Genomic DNA, 20364 nt, shown 5'->3' with positions numbered 1-20364 from the left:
AGGAGATCAAGTCTGGTTATCCACCAAATATCTACCTCTAAAAGGACCATGCACATTCAACCCAAGATACCTTGGTCCCTATTCCATCACTACCATAGTAAATCCAGTAGCAGTCAAGTTGGACTTGCCCCCTCACATGAAGATACATCCGGTCTTCCACGTCTCTCTATTAAAACCCGTGCAACCTCAAACCCGACTAACTACATCTCCAAAACCTATTCTAGTTGATGGAGAACTCGAGTTTGAAGTCAAAAGCATCCTGGATTCCAAGATCTCCAAATCTAAACTATTTTACCTGATTGACTGGAAAGGCTACGGTCCCCAAGAAAGATCCTGGGAACCTGCAGAATATGTCCACGCGCCTCGTCTAATCAAAAGATTTCATCGAAAATTTCCTAACAAGCCCAAACCCCCGGAGAAGCCCGGTTTGGGAGGGGCCTTGAGGGGGGGTGCTGTCATGATCTCTGCTTCCAAAAGATCAGGACTTGCCTGACTCCCTTGGAAGCAGACCCATAACCCCGGTTCCGAGTGCCAGCCAGTCCCAATTGGGACCTTTTGGACCCTGTCCTGGCGCCAGTGGCACCAGGCTCATAAAGATGCCCAGTCCCAGCGCTGGAAGCGCCGGGCTCATAATGCTTGGGTGGACTTACCTGCAGCAGACCATGCTGCTTACTTACCTGCCAGTTGAACCCCGGATCCTCTTCTGTTTGGGACTACTTTTCCTGTTGGGTGGGGCAGGAGCCACTCCCTAGGTTCAGAACACTGGAACTCTTCTGGAAAGCAGGAACTCTTTTCTTACCTAGGCGTGGCTGTGGAAGGAGACTCCTAAGCACTACAGGAGGCTATTTAAACCACACCCGATGGATGAATCTTGCTTTGTGTTATTCTGCATTCTCTGCAGCAGAACGCTCATCGTGTCTTCTTCTTCTGATCCTGGGCCTAAGGAAACAAAGGCTTACCATCCTGGAATCCAGTCTTCAGCAGCACCTGTAAAGACAAAGAAAGAACAGGTTAGCACTACGGTCTTCAGTGGCAGCGCATCTCTTACCTGGTCCATCGGCTGTCACCAACGCCTCGCGCTGCATTCCAGCATCTGAAAGACAAAGGCTTACCTACTCTTCGCATGTTCCGGAGGTCTTCGCACTGCATTCCGGCATCTGAAAGACAAAAGCTTACCAGCTCTTCGCACGCTCCGGAGGCCTTCGGCGCTGCATCCCGCATCTGAAAGACAAAAGAAGGTGCGTTAAAAGACATTGGGCAACTTTATTACTCACGTGCCATTACTCCTTCCCACGCCGAATCCAGTGGGTATTCCAGCACCCTTCAGCTTCTTTAAAGCTCCGAACTTGTACCTGCAAGATAAAAGGGACAGTTAGTGCGCATCGTGAAGCAGGCTACAAGCGCTTACCTACGTGCTTCCAGGCGCTTCTATTCCTCACGCGGGTTCGATCCTCAACTCTCATCAGCCCGCCATCCGCCATCGCCGGAACTCTGCAAAACAAGAGATATCATTACAAAAGACTTTTAAGACATTTGAAGCGCCCAGAACTTACCGTTCGTGCAGTTAACGACGGACAGCAGTCCTCTGAGGTCAAGAGGCCTGCACCCTTATCCAGTGAAGGAACTGGTTACGGCACCCTGCCCCGAGGCAGATGGAGAGCTCGGCGTTCACTTACCTAAGGTCAGGGCGTTAACCTTTGGGGTTCTACAGGAGAAGAGAAAGGGAAGAGGAGAGAGGCACCCAATAACCCCAGTTCATTAATCCCATATTTTCTATCTGCAGACATCTTACTCTTCGAGTCAGACATACAGTGCACAGAGGTCCAGCCCAAAGAGCCAACCGTGTGTTACACATCACCTTTGAAGATACGGCATTCACCAGGTCAAGACCGGCGCCTCTGCGGGAATCAGGTGAGCGTTACATATCTAATCCATCAATCAAAATAGTTTGATGTAAAACAGTAAACCCAGCTACGTTCATAGCTGAGCCAGTCACTGAAGGAGAGCCGATACATGACTGTGCGAACTACGAAGAATTCTTTGATGAAATCTCCAGGGTGAAAGAAAATGCCCTGGCGGGAGGGGAAATCGTCTTTATTGATGGGTCTTCGAGAATCGACCAAGAAGACGGGCAAAGATATACAGGCGTGGCTGTAAAAAACACATAGCAAACGGAATTTCAAGTACTTGTCAGTGCACGAATACCATCTCACTATTCAGCACAGGCTGCAGAACTATTGGCGTTGATACTCGCCATTGAGAATCACGCAGATCAGGAAGTAATGGTGTACAGCGACTCCGCCTATGTGGCGCCAACAGTGCACGTAGGTGCTGGAAAAGGAGGGGCTACATCCGAGCGGACGGCACGCCAGTGCAGTATGCAGCCTTATTGGACAGGCTGATAAAGGCACTACAGCTCCCAGTGGGCATAGCGGTCATGAAATGCGCCACCCACATGAAAGGGACAGATTTCGTGTCACTTGGAAACCATGCAGCAGATGCGGAGGCCAAGCGTATGGCGTCTAAAAGTGAGACGATCATGGAAGTAGAAGTGGCACGCACCCGTGAATGAATGAGGGTAGCTCGAGCCACACCAGAGGCCTACAGTAATATGGGGCAGACTCAACCGATGGAGCTTCAAGGGGAGGCACCGCAGGATGAAAAGAACCTGTGGAAGCGTCGAGGGTGTTCTTTAAACCCCTCAGACGGATTGTGGCGGCAAGACAGCACTGGTAAGCCAGTAATGCCTGTAGCCCTACTAAAAATAGCATTGGAACAGTTGCATTACCCATTTCATATGTCAAAAGAAAATCTTGCTGCAACGCTCGTAGAAGACTGATTTATACAGAATTTAGCGGAGCATGTTGCATTCAGTGAATTGCATAATCTGCCAGCAATTCGCCGCTGGGCACACATTAAAAGTAGTGAGAGGAATCATCCCCCGGCCTAATGGGCCTTTTCAGCACTTGCATGTTGACTATGTTGACATGATTCAAGTGTGTAATGGGTACAGGTACTTAATTGTAGTGGTGTGTCCATTCTCTAGATGGATAGAAGCAGGTCCCTGTACACACCCAGACTCAACCTGTGCTGCCAAATTCCTGATGAGGGAAGTGTTCCCTAGATGGGGGGTATGTGAGGTGATGAGGTCAGATAACGGGGCTCACTTTGTTAACGCAGTCTTTGAGCAGATTAGCTTGCTGCTTGGTATAAAACACAAGTTCTCGTCGGCATATCATCCGGAAGGCAACAGTGTTTGTGAGAGGCTCAACGGCTTGTTAAAGGAAAGGATAGCCAAGTTGAAGCTTACTCTAAAGAGGGGATGGCTGCACTGTCTACCACTGGCATTGTATGCTCTTCGGAACCAACCAGGCTCCGACCATCATCTTACGCCGCACGAGATAGTCACGGGATGGAGAATGAACACCCCCCTTACCCCTCGAGGTAGAGCTAGATGTGATGCCCAGGCAACCAGAGAGGTCTTGGGAACCGAGCTGGAGGAATACCTGAACTGCATGACATCAAGCCTTCATATCATTTCAGACCAACTACAGCGACGACGAAAAGGGTGCAACACAGCACAAAACACAGCAGGAGATGCTGAAACAGACGCAGTTCAAGGTCTATGTGCGCCTCTCATCTTCCTTGGAGATGCCGTGCTGGTAAAGAACCACACAAGAAAAAGGTGGGACGAGCCAAGATTCAACGTCCCTTTCATCGTAGAGGACTGCACTCCGTCAGCCGTTAAATTGCAAGGCAGGCGAGCATGGATCTTCCTCAATGACATTAAATCTTATATCGGTGAGCTCCGTCTAGCTGCACCCCAAAGGGGAGAAATCACAGACAACGGGGAAGAACCTCAGCATGTGCAGACAAGATCCATGACGAGGAAGAAGGACGCATAAGCAGCAAAAGCCAAGAAAAGGAACCCCTCTGCAAGTTGTGGCATAAACTGGACATTTCCTCTAAGCAAAAAAGGGGATGAGGACATAATGGACACTCTGTGCATTGCAGTTGCAGGGTGAAGAAGAGAATTGCGCATCTAAGCCACAACGCACTGATAGTACGAATTTTTAAATCAAGCCACACCTAAGCATTGTTGGAAAACAAGACTCTGATAGACTGTGACCTAAAGACTTTTCTTTTAAGAGCATAAAACAGTGTCCTGAAGCAACCAACACCAAGACTTTGTTTCACAGAATTTATGGTACCTCCCAGCAGAAATCTCACATGGGATGTACTCACCTACTTCCAGTTAGTGGTAATATCATATCCATCACTTGTAGAGAGAGTAACCTGTGTCGCAGACTTTGTTCAAGATCCTGCCAACAAGAAGGTGATCCGGCAACTGCTAACTGTCATCGCGGAAACCTTCGGTGAGTTGCACAAATACAGTGATAAGGACACAAATGCTTCCACCGCAGGTAGGTGATCATAGATGAACTCACATATACACTTTTCTTTCGCATCATAGAGGAATGCCCAGGACTCATCGGGAGAACCATGGACACACTTACCTACATTAGAGATCCAAGAAACACTGAACATTTGAACCAGCTGTGGATCAAGCTCAACTACGTGGTCGCAATCCACGCAGCAGGAAAGTGTAGAGACTGTTCACGTCAAAGGAAAGGCCTGTGATCCAGAACCCAGCAGAGCAGGACAATGTCCCTTTCACCTGAGGACAGCCGGCTGGCTCACAAGTCCTATTCCGTCTAGTCACTGACTTTCCAGAAATGGTGGGGAGACCTGCCGAGGTTGATGTCATCACCTTCATCAGAGATCCAGCTAATGTCGTACACATGGGAACACTCCTCCATGGAATCATGCTCCAAGTGGAGCTGTCCAACTTTCAAAGAGAGTATCTAAGGAGATTTCAGTGAAACCTTCCCCGAGAGACAGATCAAAACCAAGGCAGCTCTTCATCTTTCAGCCGAGGGACAGATCCAGGAGACAAAGACACAGCTCTTCATCTTTCCGCCGAGGGACAGATCGAAACCAAGGCAGCTCTTCATCTTTCCGCCGAGGGACAGATCCAGGAGGCAAAGACACAGTTCTTCATCTTTCCACCAAGGGACAGGTCCAGGAGACAAAGACACAGTTCTTCATCTTTCCGCCGATGGACAGATCGAGAGCAGAGACGAGAACTCCTCCGTTTATTTTTATGTCTATTTTTTTTTATTTGTATTTTTCTGACTTTGATTTGAATTGATTGCTATTTTTCCATTTTTTACATTGAACAGGACCCAGCATGTCTTCAGGACTGAAGCAAATTCGGGGGGTGGACTGGGAATTGACCTATTTTGAATATGCTCAATAAATGTGACTCACCAAAGGGGATAATCTAATCTTTTTCCATAGTCTAGCAAGGCAACTGCATCCCGTAACCAGAGACAATTGTCACCCGCAAGAGGCGGGACACTTACGAAGCACAAGACACTTTATGATGAAAACCTTTTAGAAACAATAACGGAGTAAGTGAAAAGAATTAAACACTGACATTGACATGATTGAGATGGGGGCCCAGAACAGTCACCTGGTCCCCCCGCAAACAGAGAGGCGCCCCCGCTTCCCTGGAAGGAAATGCTGCCAACTTTCATACTGCTCGATTATGTGTATATGCATAGTGATTATCATTGTTTTTCTGTCATTAACAATCAGACCTGCATTTTGCATTGGTGCACGAAGCGTCCCAATTTCAGTGCACCCACCGGATAAGCTACACATGAGTCCCACGAAAGCACCTAGACCCTATATAGTTATTCTAGTCCCAAGAAAACCTGATGGTAAAGTAAACAAACTAAAATTGAATGTAATTAGCAGTGATGCATATACACTTGAGGTAACAAATGAAGAGAAAAGCTGGAGACAGGGTCAGCACGGAATGAATGAAAACGTAGCACTTACCACTACACACACTCACACACTGAATGCACATGTTACGCTCACCTGGTTCCCACGGGGATGTCGATATGGACTGGCCTGGTGCCACGTAAAGCCGAGATGACTGACTGGACACCCCCACTTACTTCATTGTCGGCTCGTATGAATATCTTTCTGATGGTTTAGAAAGGTGAGCTCTCCATCCTGCATCGAGCGCAGGGGCGCGTAGACGACCAGTTACTTCACTGGCGTGGAGGAATTGGTGAGTTCCAGTATTGACTCTAGGATCCAATAGTTTGTAAGAGTTCAAATGTCTGATCTTCACTCTTTCCGATTCCTTGTAGGTTGCCGACTTAACCACCACGAAGAGTCCAAAGGGCAGTTGGTGAGAGTCAGGTAAGTCTATAGTGGTTTTCCCCTTAGGGGCCGGGGTACGGCGATGATGCAGAGTTAACTGCGCCGACCCGATATGAGGTGAGTACCCCCTGCGGTAAATCAGGTAAGTCTTTGGGGGGTAGCTTGCAGTGTCCAGTGGTTTCCCCTTAGGGGCCGGGGTGCGGCGGTGATGCAGAGTTAACTGCGCCGACCCGAGATGAGGTGAGTACCCCCCGTGGTAATCCGGTAAGTCTTTGGGGGTAGCTTGTATTCCCCTTTTGCATTCCCGTGCTCACCTGGCTTTTCTTGTCCCCTTAGATATCGGAGAGCGGTTTGGAAATGCAGGGTCCGCGATGGAGTGAGGAAAAGCTGCACTGGATGGTGAGTACAGCGCGGCGCGTGGCGATGCACGTGCGATGACTCCTTCTTCAAGATCGACGGCGCGATGGTTCAAGAATTCAGGTAAGGTTTCAAGTTTGAACCTCTTCTCCTTCTTTCTTTTCATTTCCAGGTGGTCGAGGACTGAAGCGGGCATGGCTGAAGACTGGAAGATGCTGGAGGCACGGTGAGCGTTACGCTGCAGAATGCAGAATAACGCGAAGCACGTGTGGCTGTCCGGCGTGGTTTAAATAGCCTAGGAAGAAGTCCCAGGTAAGTATTCTTCCACAGCCCCCACCCGAGAAAAAAGTAGTCCCTTAGGTAAAATAGTCCCTCCTAAACCCCATTTGGCTTGTGGCTTCATGCAGCATGGTCTGCACCAGGTGAGTATGCAGCATGGTCTGCATTAGGTAGGTTTTCTGTAATGAGCCTGGCGCCCATGGCGCCAGGACTGATTTTATCCTCATGAGCCTGGCGCCATAGGTGCCAGGACTGCACCCAAACAGCCCCTAACTGGGGTTTTTGGGCATGCTCCAAATGGCATGATGCCTGCTTCCAGGGTTGCTGGGCCTGGTCTGGCTTCCCGGGGGCAGGCATCATGACAGCACTCCCCCTCAAGGCCCCTCCTAAAGTCGCTCTTTCCCCTGGCCTTGGTTTGTTAGGAAATTCTCGGTGGAACTTCTTCACTAATTGAGGTGCATGCACGTGGTCACAAGGTTCCCAAGACCTTTCCTGAGGACCGTAGCCTTTCCAGTCGATTAGATAAAAGATTTTTGATCTCACTTTTTTTGAGTCCAAGATGCTCTTAACCTCAAATTCGGGATCTCCGTCTATGAGGATGGGGTCCGGAGGTTTGGTTAGTCTTGTTCCTGGTTGTACTGACTTCAAAAGGGATATGTGAAAAACGGGATGAATCCACATATGAGCAGGTAGGTCCAACTTGACAGCCACCGGGTTAATGATGGCCTTGATGGAGTAAGGTCCTAAATACCTAGGGTTAAAGGTCCGTGTTCCCTTGAGTGGGATCTGCTTACTGGCCAACCATACTTGGTCCCCTATCTGGTATTGCGGTGCTTCACTCCTGTGCAGATCCGCATCTTTCTTGTATTTTTCCTTAGCCTTTCGCAAATGTGCAGTTGCTTCCTTAAAGGCTTGTGTAATAACAGTGTGGAGATGGTCCACCGCAGGCATCTCCAAGTGTTGGGGCGAATCAAGGTCCGAGGTTCGAGGATGGTGTCCATAGATGGTAAAAAAAAGGGCTTTGTCCGGTTCCCGAGTGTACGGAATTATTGTACGCATACTCGGCAATCCAAAGAATGTCTTTCCAAGTACCCTCAGACTGATGTAGCATACAACGCAAGTACTGCTCAAGAGTCTGGTTGGTCCTTTCTGTTTGACCGTCGGTCTGAGGGTGGTGACTGGTGGAAAGCCTAACATCTATCTGCGCCAATTGGCAACATTTTCTCCAAAAATGCGAAATGAATTGACTGCCCCGGTCCGAAATCAACACGGATGGAAAGCCGTGTAGGCGAACAATGTTTTCAAGGAATTCTTTGGCCAGGACTAAAGCTGAAGGTATCCCTTTTAAAGGAATAAAGTGAGCCATTTTGGAAAAAAGGTCCACAATAACTAAAATGGTGTTAAAGCCATTGCACAGGGGTAGATCTGTTATAAAGTCTAATGACAAGGTATGCCAAGGAGTGGGTGGGATATCCAAAGGTTGCAATAGTCCAGCGGGTCTTTTCTTTTGACTTTTATTTTGGGCACAAATGCCACAAGACATGACAAACAATTTAATATCTTTGCGCCAGGTGGGCCACCAGAATTGTTTCTTAATTTTGGCTTCAGTTTTTGCAATACCAGGATGTCCTTCCAGTAAAGTATCATGGTACCGGGAAATGACAAGTTCTTGTAGTTCCTTTTGTGGCAGAAATAGCCGGCCTTGGTAATAAGGTAAATCATCGGTGACAGAATACTCTGGACCTTTCTTGGCCCAGTCCTGTAAGGCAACTAAATCAAGAGCTGGTGGATCTTTTCTTGAATGTCCTCCAGTGAATGTATGGACGTCAGGCCAAGGATCCTTTGTTCGGGAATTATGGGTACAGGCTCTAAGGCTATTTCTGTTTCTCCCATTCCAATTCGGGACAAGGCGTCTGCTTTACCATTTTTACAACCTGGTCGATAGGTTATTACAAAATCAAACTCGGCGAAGAACAATGCCCAACGGAGTTGGTGCGAAGATTGGGCCTTAGCTGTCTTTAGGTATTGCAAGTTTCGGTGATCGGTGACGACCGTGATGGTATGTCTGGCACCCAGCAGATAGTGTCGCCAAGCCTTGAAGGCGGACTTGATGGCTAACAGCTCCTTGTCTGTAATGGAATAGTTTAATTCGGGAGCCGAAAACTTCCTTGATCAGAATGCCACTGGATGAAGCTTGTTAGTTTTGGGATCCTTTTGGGAGAGCACTGCTCCCATGGCTGAACTGGATGCATCCGTTTCCACTATGTATGGAAGCTCAGGGCGCGGGTGTCTTAATACAGGGGCAGATGTGAATTTTGCTATTAACTCTTGGAAGGCATTTTCGCGATCCTCTGTCCATACAAAGCGTTTATTCTTTCGCAATAGCGTTGTAATGGGATGTACAATGTGTGAGAAGTCCGGGATAAACCTGCGGTAGAAATTGGCAAAGCCAAGCATGCTTTGGACGCCTTTGACTGAAGTTGGCGAGGGCCAATTAAGAATTGCGTCCACCTTACGTGTATCCATCCTGATTCCTCTCGGGGTCAGAATAAATCCAAGGAATTCCACTTCTGTAGTGTGAAAGATGCACTTTTCCAGTTTAGCATATAATTTATGCTGGTGTAACTTCTCTAGGACTGCTCGGACATGCTTTACATGATCAGATTCTGATAAGGTGTATACTAAGTGTCATGATGCCTGCTCCCGAGGAGCCAGGTCAGGCCCAGCGTCCCCGGAAGCAGACTTCATACTCACCAAGCAGGACCCAGCAAACCCCTATAGGGGCTCTTTGGACCTTGTCCTGGCGCCTTTGGCGCCAGGCTCATAAAAGGCATCTGTCCTGGCACCATAGGCGCCAGGCTCATCATGGCAGAACATATGGTAATGCTTGGGTGAACTCACCTGAGGCAGACCATGCTGCATACTCACCCGAGGCAGACCATGCTGTCTGAAGCTCCAAGCCAACTAAGGCTGGGGAGGAACTATTTTCTTTCAGGAACTCTTTTCTTACTCGGGTGGGGCCAGTGGAAGAACACTCACCTGAAGCTCTTCCAAGGCTATTTAAACCACGCCCGGATGGCCACACGTGCTTCGCGTTATTCTGCATCTGCAGCAGGACGCTCACCGAGTCGGCTCCTGCATCCTGGCTCCTGCCACGCCCGCCAGCACCTGGAACACCTGCAAGGAGAGAAAGGCAAGCATTAGGACATTACCTACCTTCATCCAGCATCCGGATTCTTCACTCCGTCGATCCTGCAAAAGAAAGTCAAGGGTTAGAAACGCATCTCATCGCTCGCTGCAGCGCCGCTTCCACTTACCTTCACGTGGCGCTGTCTAGCTCTTCAGCGGTCATAGGCGACATCGGCCGCATCGCAGCACCTACGGAAAAGAAAGACAATAGTTAGAAGCGCTCCGCTTCTCACGCATCCGCGCCGCTTCCACTTACATTCACATGGCGCCGGCAACCTTTTCAGCGCCCATAGGCGACATCGGTCGCATTCAAGACCTACGGAGAAAAAGGACAAAACAAGGTGAGCAATGAACTAATTGCAAAAGGACAGATTACTCACCTTAAGTTTTACCTGAATTTTGTTGGGACCTCAGTTCCCTTTTCGGGTCGGAGCGGCTTTTCTGGCTTTTCCGTACCCCGGCCCTTATGGGGAAATAAGACACACTCATTAAGGTGTCGGAGCAAACCACTACGGCACACCTTCATTAAAAGTACTCACCTGAGCTTACCTCGGCGAATCCATTCCTCCACACGGATTCCTCACCTAGTCCCTGAAAATTAAACAAAGGCCAAGGGACAAATAAGACTTGATCTTTGGAACTATATACTTACGGCAGCATTTTGGTAAAGGCAAGCAGACATCGAACCCTCGCCAAATCCGAGATCCAGTGAAGTAACTGGAAATCTACGCGCCCCTGCGTCAGAAGCAGGATGGAGAGCTCGTCCATACAGAAATTAAGGTGAGAGTCTGCGGAAGGCACAGCTAGGGTTCGAGGAGGGTGAGAAGGGGAAAAAGGGGGGAATCTCACACACAATCTAGCAGACAGTTAACTCCCTTTTCCCATCTACAGAAGGATTATTCTACGGGCCAGACAGACGAGGTTTGGGGGTCCAGTCCAGTCCATCTTCCAAGCACTACACTTTACCGTGGAAGAAGTTGTAGCAGTCCAGAACGGGTCGGCGCCTCTGTGGGAATCAGGTGAGCGTTACAGAACGCGAAGCCTACCAATAACTTCCTACTCAGGCGCCATGGAAACTTCCGAGACAGACCAGCTGGCCCAGCTATTAGGGGAATTACGGGCCGAAGTTCATTCCGCTCGCCAGGAGACTAATGCCCTCAGGAGGGAGTTAATTGTGTCAAAGGAACGAACTGATGATCTTGCCCGCCAGCTGTTGCAGAGTCAAGCTGGTCAAACTCCTCTGCCAAGTTCAGGGGGTAGTTTCATCCCTGTGGCGTCAACTAATCCAGTGCAAATCAATCTACCTGGAAACGTGCCACTGGCCTCGCCTGAACGTTTTGCTGGAGATCCCAAAAGATTCGCAGTATTTATGAATCAATGCCGATTGCATTTCCTCTGCAGACCTGGGGCCTTACCGAAATGACCAAACCAAGGTAGCCTTTGTACTTTCTTATCTCAGCGGCAGCGCAGCTGATTGGTCAATCCCATTGGTTACTCAAGACGACCCGATCCTTCAGAACTTTCAAGCCTTCCAGACAAGTATGGAAAGACTTTTTGCGAGGCATTCTCAGGGACAGGCCCTGGACAACGAACTCCTATCTCTACGACAGGGTAATCTAGACCTCTTAGCTTACATTGCGACCTTCAATAGGTTAGTTGTGGCAACAAGATGGCCCGAGGATAAGAGAATTACGCTATTCCATCAAGGTCTACGTGGAGAACTTAAAGATGTCTTGGCCCAGGTCGTAAATCCAGCCCAGGACTGCTCGGACTATATTGACTTAGTAGTCCAACTGGATCACAGGCTTCAAAACAGAAAAGCAGATCGGTCCAGGTTTGAAACCCGGGTTTTTGCCAAAGCCCAGGTTCACCCCAAGGGTATCGATGCTACTGAACCTATGCAGATTGGAGTAGTCAAGGGACCTTTGACCCAAAGGGAGCGTGAAAGAAGACGGCAAATGCAATTGTGCCTCTACTGTGGAACTTCAGGACACTTCTTACGAGACTGCCCTGTAAAACCACCCAAAAAGGCGGTAGGAGCCACGGATAAAGATCTGGTAGAATCTGAGCCGGGAAACGACCACGCCCGACAAGCGTAGAGGTCCGCTTGCCGAGCTTAAAAACCAACTCTTTGACCTCGCACTTCACCATGCCAATGGTCCTCGTAAATCCAAAGCAGCCTGCACGGTTGCATGCAATTAAGGCATACATCGATAGTGGGGCTATAGGAAACTATGTGGATCGTGAATTGGCTTCTAGGATGAACCTCCCTCTTTGCCCTAAAACCAATAAAGATGTCATCACCACTGTGGATGGAACCGAAATCGCCTCTGGGCCGGTAACTCACTCCACCACGGAAGTGACATTGCTGGGTCAAGACGGGCATCGGGAGGCAATGGTGTTTGATGTAATCAAGGCTCCGCAATTTCAAGTAATTCTAGGAATCCCTTGGTTGGAAACACACAATACTCAAATTGATTGGCGAGCAAAGAGGATAACCTTTCCAGAGTGTGTACAAACCTGCTATCCGCGAAATACAAGCATTGGTCTAGCTACCGTAACTCCTGTCAGTTTGCAAATACCGCCAGAGTACCAAGAGTTTCAAGACGTCTTCCAAAAGGAACAGGCCAATACTCTACCACCCCACAGGTCATACGATTGCCAGATAGATCTACTACCCGGTGCAACACCCCCTTGCAGCAGGATCTATGCCCTTACCGAGCCCGAGAATCTTCATTTACGACAATATCTGGACCAGTACTTAGCCAATGGTTTTATTCACCCGTCTAAGTCTCCTGCATCCTCGGCTTTATTCTTCGTACCAAAAAAAGAAGGCGATCTCAGAACTTGTATAGACTACCACGCACTGAACCAGATAACTGTCAAAAACAGATAACCTTTGCCTTTGATCCCTGAACTCCTTGACCAAGTGAAAGATGCCTGCATATACACCAAGCTAGATCTCCGGGGGGCTTACCATCTAGTGCGAATCAAAGAAGGCGATGAATGGAAAACTGCCTTCTGCACTAAATATGGGTTGTTCGAGTACCAAGTTATGCCTTTTGGACTGTGCAATGCACCGGCTGCCTTCCAATATTTCATGAACGATGTCCTCAGGGAACTCATCGATGTTTGTGTTATCGTATACATCGATGACATTCTTGTATACTCCTCTTCAGAATCTGATCATCGAAACCATGTCAGGGCAGTCCTCGAGAAATTGCGCCAACACAAACTATTTGCTAAACTTGAAAAATGTGTTTTCCATGTCACGGAAGTCGAATTTCTAGGTTTTATCCTGACACCTAAAGGATTCCACATGGACTCACGAAAAGTGGATGCTATCCTCAAATGGCCATCCCCCAGCTCTGTAAAAGGTGTTCAAAGCATGCTTGGCTTTGCCAATTTTTATCGCAGGTTCATTCCGGAGTTTTCACGGGTGGTTCAACCCATCACTGCACTCTTAAGAAAAAATAAACGTTTTGAATGGTCTAAAGAAGCTGAGCAAGCCTTTCAAGAACTAAAAGCTAAATTTACTTCTGCACCCGTATTGAAACACCCGCGCCCGGATCTCCCTTATATCGTCGAAACCGACGCATCCAGTCTAGCTATGGGAGCTGTCCTTTCTCAAAGGGACCCAGAGACTAACCAACTGCATCCCGTTGCGTTCTGGTCCAGAAAATTCTCGGCTCCCGAGATTAACTACGCCATCACAGACAAAGAACTGTTATCGATTAAATCTGCTTTTAAGGCCTGGCGACATTATCTCCTTGGCGCAAGACATACCATCACGGTGATCACCGGCCATCGGAATTTACAGTACTTGAAAACCGCCAAGGCTCAGTCATCTCGACAGCTCCGTTGGGCTCTGTTTTTTGCTGAATTTGATTTCATAATCACCTACCGTCCTGGCTGTAAGAATGGCAAAGCGGATGCTCTATCCCAAATTGGAATGGGGGACACAGTCACTAACTCAGAGCCTGTGCCGATAATTCCCAAACAGAGGATCTTAGGTATAACTTCTTCACAATCGCTAGAAAATATCCAAACTAGAGTTAAACAACTCCTGGACCCAACAGACTTGCAGGACTGGGTTCAAAAGGGATCTGATTTTACTATAGATAACGATTTACCTTATTTCCGAGGACGATTATTTCTTCCACACACGGATTTACAAAAGCTAGCTGTTTCTTGTTATCACAATAAACTAATAGAGGGACAACCCGGCATTGCCAAAACTGAGGAAAAGGTGAAAAGACAATTCTGGTGGCCTTCTTGGTGAAAAGATGTAAAATCATTTGTGATGTCCTGTGGTGTGTGCGCCCAAAATAAAGGCCAAAAGAAAAGACCAGCCGGTCTTCTTCAACTGTTAGACATTCCACCATCGCCCTGGCACATCCTTTCATTGAATTTTATTACAGACTTACCTCCCTGTTCAGGATATAACACTATTCTTGTTATTGTGGATTTATTCTCCAAGATGGCACACTTCATTCCATTAAAAGGTTTACCTTCAGCTTCGGTTCTAGCTAAAGAATTCCTTGAAAATGTTGTCCGGTTACACAAATTTCCGTCTGTGCTGATTTCAGATCAAGGAAGCCAATTTATTTCCCACGTTTGGCGTAGATGTTGTCAATTGGCACAAATCGATGTAAGACTATCAACCAGTCATCACCCCCAGACCGATGGTCAAACAGAAAGAACAAACCAGACTCTCGAACAATATTTACGTTGTATGCTGCAACAATCTGAAAGTAACTGGAAAGACATTCTTTGGATAGCTGAATATGCATATAATAATTCTGTGCACTCTGGAACTGGGCAAAGTCCTTTTTACACTTTATATGGGCTTCACCCTCGAATCTCTGACCTGGATCTAGCTCATGATCTCGGAACACCCGCAGTGGACCAGCTGCATACCGCAATTACCAAAGCCTTCAAAGAAGCAACTGAACATTTACAACAAGCCAAGAAAAGATACAAGAAAAGTGCTGATCGGCATCGAAGTGAGGCACCTCAGTACCAGTTTGGGGACCAAGTCTGGCTGGCTACCAGACACTTATCACTCAAAGGACCTCGAACTTTTAATCCCAAATACCTGGGACCATATTCCATTACGGCCATAATCAATCCTGTGGCCGTTAAACTGGATTTGCCAGCTCATATGCGAATACATCCTGTTTTTCATGTGTCACTTTTGAAACCTGTGCAACCTGGAACCAGACTAATCAAGCCTCCAGAACCCATTCAAGTGGAGGGAGAACCTGAGTTCGAGGTGAAGAACATTTTAGATTCTAAAATGATAAGATCAAGGTTTTTCTATCAATCGATTGGAAGGGTTACGGGCCTCAAGAGAGGTCATGGGAACCCCATGACCATGTACATTCTCCTCAGTTAATTAAAACATTTCACCGGACCTTCCCAGACAAACCAAAACCCCCGGGGAAAACAACCTTGGGAGGGGCCTTGGGGGGGAGTGCTGTCATGATGCCTGCTCCCGAGGAGCCAGGTCAGGCCCAGCGTCCCCGGAAGCAGACTTCATACTCACCAAGCAGGACCCAGCAAACCCCTATAGGGGCTCTTTGGACCTTGTCCTGGCGCCTTTGGCGCCAGGCTCATAAAAGGCATCTGTCCTGGCGCCATAGGCGCCAGGCTCATCATGGCAGAACATATGGAAATGCTTGGGTGAACTCACCTGAGGCAGACCATGCTGCATACTCACCCGAGGCAGACCATGCTGTCTGAAGCTCCAAGCCAACTAAGGATGGGGAGGAACTATTTTCTTTCAGGAACTCTTTTCTTACTCGGGTGGGGCCAGTGGAAGAACACTCACCTGAAGCTCTTCCAAGGCTATTTAAACCACGCCCGGATGGCCACACGTGCTTCGCGTTATTCTGCATCTGCAGCAGGACGCTCACCGAGTTGGCTCCTGCAACCTGGCTCCTGCCACGCCCGCCAGCACCTGGAACACCTGCAAGGAGAGAAAGGCAAGCATTAGGACATTACCTACCTTCATCCAGCATCCGGATTCTTCACTTCGTCGATCCTGCAAAAGAAAGTCAAGGGTTAGAAATGCATCTCATCGCTCGCTGCAGCGCCGCTTCCACTTACCTTCACGTGGCGCTGTCAAGCTCTTCAGCGGTCATAGGCGACATCGGCCGCATCCCAGCACCTACGGAAAAGAAAGACAATAGTTAGAAGCGCTCCGCTTCTCACGCTGCCGCGCCGCTTCCACTTACCTTCACGTGGCGCCGGTAACCTTTTCAGCGCCCATAGGCGACATCGGTCGCATTCAAGACCTACGGAGAAAAAGGACAAAACAAGGTGAGCAACGAACTAATTGCAAAAGGACAGATTACTCACCTTAAGTCTTACCTGAATTTTGTTGGGACCTCAGTTCCCTTTTCGGGTCGGAGCAGCTTTTCTGGCTTTTCCGTACCCCGGCCCCTATGGGGAAATAAGACACACTCATTAAGGTGTCGGAGCAAACCACTACGGCACACCTTCATTAAAAGTACTCACCTGAGCTTACCTCGGCGAATCCATTCCTCCACACGGATTCCTCACCTAGTCCCTGAAAATTAAACAAAGGCCAAGGGACAAATAAGACTTGATCTTTGGAACTATATACTTACGGCAGCATTTTGGTAAAGGCAAGCAGACATCGAACCATTGCCAAATCCGAGATCCAGTGAAGTAACTGGAAATCTACGCGCCCCTGCGTCAGAAGCAGGATGGAGAGCTTGTCCATACAGAAATTAAGGTGAGAGTCTGCGGAAGGCACAGCTAGGGTTCGAGGATGGTGAGAAGGGGAAAAAGGGGGGAATCTCACACACAATCTAGCAGACAGTTAACTCCCTTTTCCCATCTACAGAAGGATTATTCTACGGGCCAGACAGATGAGGTTTGGGGGTCCAGTCCAGTCCATCTTCCAAGCACTACACTTTACCGTGGAAGAAGTTGTAGCAGTCCAGAACGGGTCGGCGCCTCCGTGGGAAGCAGGTGAGCGTTACACTAAGATATCGTCGATGTAAACGACCACACAAACATCGATGAGCTCTCGGAGGACATCATTCATGAAGAATTGGAAGGCTGCTGGTGCATTGCATAGTCCGAAAGGCATCACCTGGTACTCAAATAATCCGTACTTGGTGCGAAAAGCAGTCTTCCATTCATCGCCCTCTTTGACACGTACCAGATGATATGCCCCCCGAAGGTCTAGTTTAGTGTATATACAAGCGTCCTTCACCTGGTCTAGTAGTTCAGGGATCAAAGGTAATGGATATCGATTTTTGATGGTTATCTGATTCAGAGCGCGGTAGTCTATGCATGTTCTAAGGTCGCCTTCCTTTTTAGGTACGAAGAACAAAGCTGAAGATGCAGGGGATTTGGACGGGCGAATGAAACCATTCGCAAGGTACTGGTCAAGGTACTGGCGTAAGTGGAGATTTTCGGGTTCCGTAAGGGCATAGATTCTGCTGCAAGGTGGTTGTGCTCCCGGTATAAGATCTATTTGACAATCATACGATCTGTGAGGTGGTAAAGTGTTTGCCTGTTCCTTTTGGAAGACATCCTAAAAGTCTTGGTAATCAGTAGGTAATTGCGTGGCAGCTAGGATTACTGGGGCCAGGACTGAGTTTTGAGTTTTCTTAGGGTAGCAGGTGTGAGCACATTCTGGGAAGGTTAGTCTCTTCTCTCGCCAATCAATGCAGGGATTATGTTTTTCCAACCAAGGTATTCCCAGTATCAGTTGGAACTGTGGGGCCTTGATCAAATCAAACACAATAACCTCTCGGTGCCCATCTTGACCCAGCAATGTCATTTCTGCAGTGGAATGAGTTACGGGCCCAGAGACAATTTCCGTGCCATCCACTGTGGTGAAGACATCGGCAGTGGTCTTTCGGATGAGAGATAAATTCATCCTGGAAGCCAATTCACAGTCCAAATAGTTTCCTATGGCTCCACTATCACCGTATGCCTTTACCGCGTGCATGCGTGACTGCTGCTCTGGATCTATGGATCATGGGTATGGTGAAATGCGAGGTCAGAGTGTCCTTCTTTAGGCTCAGCAAGCGGACCTCTACACTTGCCGGGCTTGATTGTTTCCTGAGTCAGGTTCTAAATGGCTTTCGTCTGCTGCTCCTATAGTTTTCTTGGGTGGTTTTACTGGACAGTTCCGAAGGAAATGACCGGTAGCTCCGCAATAGAGACATAATTGCAGTTGTCGTCTTCTTTCTCTTTCCTTCTGCGTTAGGGGTCCTCTAACCCCCCCCAAGTTGCATAGGTTCTGGGGCATCTACCCCCTTGGAGTTTACGTGGGTTTTGATCAACACCCTATTCTCAAACTTGGTTCGATCAGCCTTTCTGGTTTGAAGTCTGTGATCCAACTGGACCACTAAATCTATATATTCAGCACAGTCCTGAGGCGGGCTCACTATTTGAGCTAAAACATCTTTGAGTTCTCCTCGGAGCCCTCGATGGAATAATGTGATTCGCTTGGCTTCAGGCCATTCGGTTTCCACTATTAATCTGTTAAAGGTTGCAATGTAAGATAAAAGATCCTGATTACCTTGCCGTAAGGATAAAAGTTCATTATCCAAAGCCTGTCCTTGGGAGTGTCGGGCGAATAGTCTTTCCATGCTTGTTCGAAAACCCTGGAAATCTCGAAGAATCGGGTCATCCTGATTGACTAGTGGAATAGACCAATCCGCCGCACTGCCGCTGAGATATGACAGCACAAAGGCCACCTTGGCCTGATCGTTCGGGAAGGCTCCAGGTCTACATAAAAAGTGCAAGCGGCATTGATTCATGAATATAGCAAACCTCTTTGGGTCTCCGGCAAAGCGTTCAGGCGGAGCCAAGGGAACGGCTCCAGGTAGATTTATCTGCACCGGGTTACTCAGTGGTACAGGAGCTGGACTTGCCCCGAGTCCTGGTAGAGGTGTTTGTCCAGCCTGGCTTTGCAATAGTTGTCTGGCTAAATCATCGGTTCGTTCTTTTGATACTATCAGTTCTCTCCTGAGGGCATTAGTTTCTTGACGGGCGGAATGCACTTCGGCCCTTAATTCCCCTAATAATTGGGCCAACTGATCCGTTTCCGAGGTCTCCATGACGCCCAGGTGGGTATTTGTGGGTAGGCTTTGCGTTCTGTTACGCTCACCTGGCTCCCACGGGGACGTCGATCTGGACTGGCCTGGTGCCACGTAAAGCCGAGATGACTGACTGGACACCCCCACTTACTTCATTGTCAGCTCGTATGAATATCTTTCTGATGGTTTAGAAAGGTGAGCTCTCCATCCTGCATCAAGCGCAGGGGCGCGTAGACGCCCAGTTACTTCACTGGCGTGGAGGAATTGGTGAGTTCCAGTATTGACTCTAGGATCCAATAGTTTGTAAGTGTGCAAATGTCTGATATTCACTCTTTCCGATTCCTTGTAGGTTGCCGACTTAACCACCACGAAGAGTCCAAAGGGCAGTTGGTGAGAGTCAGGTAAGTCTATAGTGGTTTTCCCCTTAGGGGCCGGGGTACGGCGATGATGCAGAGTTAACTGCGCCGACCCGATATGAGGTGAGTACCCCCTGCGGTAAATCAGGTAAGTCTTTGGGGGGTAGCTTGTAGTGTCCAGTGGTTTCCCCTTAGGGGCCGGGGTGCGGCGGTCATGCAGAGTTAACTGCGCCGACCCGAGATGAGGTGAGTACCCCCGTGGTAATCCGGTAAATCTTTGGGGGTAGCTTGTATTCCCCTTTTGCATTCCAGTGCTCACCTGGCTTTTCTTGTCCCCTTAGATATCGGAGAGCGGTTTGGAAATGCAGGGTCCGCGATGGAGTGAGGAAAAGCTGCACTGGATGGTGAGTACAGCGCGGCGCTGCGAGGTGCGTGACGATGCGCATGCGATGACTCCTTCTTCAAGATCGACGGCGCAATGGTTCAAGAATTCAGGTAAGGTTTCAAGTTTGAACCTCTTCTCCTTCTTTCTTTTTGTTTCCAGGTGGTCCAGGACTGAAGCGGGCGTGGCTGAAGACTGGAAGATGCTGGAGGCATGGTGAGCGTTACGCTGCAGAATGCAGAATAATGCGAAGCATGTGTGGCTGTCCGGGCGTGGTTTAAATAGCCTAGGAAGAAGTCCCAGATAAGTATTCTTCCACAGCCCCCACCCGAGAAAAAAGTAGTCCCTTAGGTAAAATAGTCCCTCCTAATCCCATTTGGCTTGTGGCTTCGTGCAGCATGGTCTGCACCAGGTGAGTATGCAGCATGGTCTGCATTAGGTAGGTTTTCTGTAATGAGCCTGGCGCCCATGG

Source organism: Ambystoma mexicanum, chromosome 2p (genome assembly GCF_040938575.1).
Source record: "Ambystoma mexicanum isolate Mex_15411 chromosome 2p, UKY_AmexF1_1, whole genome shotgun sequence".
Taxonomy (NCBI): Eukaryota; Metazoa; Chordata; class Amphibia; order Caudata; family Ambystomatidae; genus Ambystoma; species Ambystoma mexicanum.
The sequence above is the reverse complement of the archived record's forward strand: the minus strand, read 5'-3'. Positions refer to the sequence as shown.